Source organism: Myotis lucifugus, unplaced genomic scaffold (assembly GCF_000147115.1).
Source record: "Myotis lucifugus unplaced genomic scaffold, Myoluc2.0 scaffold_336, whole genome shotgun sequence".
Classification (NCBI taxonomy): domain Eukaryota; kingdom Metazoa; phylum Chordata; class Mammalia; order Chiroptera; family Vespertilionidae; genus Myotis; species Myotis lucifugus.
The window spans coordinates 1,176,682-1,177,983 of record NW_005871384.1 but is presented as its reverse complement, the minus strand read 5'-3'; positions in this window follow the sequence as shown (position 1 = coordinate 1,177,983).

Genomic DNA, 1,302 nt, shown 5'->3' with positions numbered 1-1,302 from the left:
AAGTTAAAGAAATGTGTTTTTTAAAATAACCCAAAACCTTTGGAAAAATTCACATACATCCACATTGCCCTGTGTGTATGATGTGAAGAATAAAGTGGTAAAAAGAATAAATGGAAAATGTAACAAAGGAATCTGTGGTTTTCTCCCCATTTATCTTTTTGCTTCTGACTATGTGGAAGGAGCAGCATCCTGGGAGGGGGGAGAGCACCTTCAGGGAGTTGCAGGTGGGGACCCACAGCAGAGAGACAGGTGGCTCACAGCAGAGCTGGGTGTGGAAAGGAGCTCCTAATGACGAAGAGCATGGCCAGCTGAACAGTGAAGGAGAAATACAAGGCAACACTCCTATCACAAGTCTTCTAGAGTGAGATCACTCTTAAGTTAGGGTTCAGGGATGGGATTGTAATGTTTCATATGCTCCTCTGTGGCCAATGACCTCAAGCTTGTTACCATTCAAGACCTGTATCCTGCACCCTGTCTACTATTTTTTAAAAAAAATTGATTTTAGAGTCAGAAGAAGGGAGAGAGAGAGAGAGAGACATTGATGTGAGAGAGACACATTGATAAGTTGTCTCTTATACACCTTGACCAGGGATTGAAACTGAGACCTTCTGGTTCTTGGGACAGTGCTCCAACCAACTGAGCCACAGCGGGTTCTATCTCAAACACTTCCCTCCTCCCTCTAAGGAACTTAACAGTGTATCTAGGGAAATACCTGGAGAAGCAGATGGTTGACCAGAAAAACACACAAAGCAGCTTCTGGCAAGACAAGTTTCATTCAAGGAATGTGGAGAATGAAGTGAAACTGGGCAATGGTGGAGATATTTGGAGCAGGAGATGTGGTTCTGGCTCTGCTCTCAACTCATATATGCAGCCTGTCAAGGTGAGTTTCCTGAGTGTGTTACCTGTAGAGCTGCACAAGGCCCAGTGATTAGAGGGGACCCTCACATGGTTTAATGTTTTGTAATATTATCTTGAACTGCTTCACGATTTTTCAACAAAGGACCTGATATTTTCTATTTGTGCGAGTCCTGGCAAATTACATAGTTGGTCCTGATCTCTGTCTTTATTGGAAGTCAAAAAACTGTCACCTGGGCCCTTCATTGTAACCCAAGTCATTAACACCAATAATTGGTCCAAGGATTTGGTTATTAACACCATAGTTTCCAAAGCCAGCTGCTTCCTTCCATTGGTAACCACCCTATTGTCCACTACTTCTTGCCACATATGGTCCTCTTAGTACCTATCCTGATGCTGAAACATCAAATTTAGTACCTATCCTGATGCTGATCAAATTTCTCAACC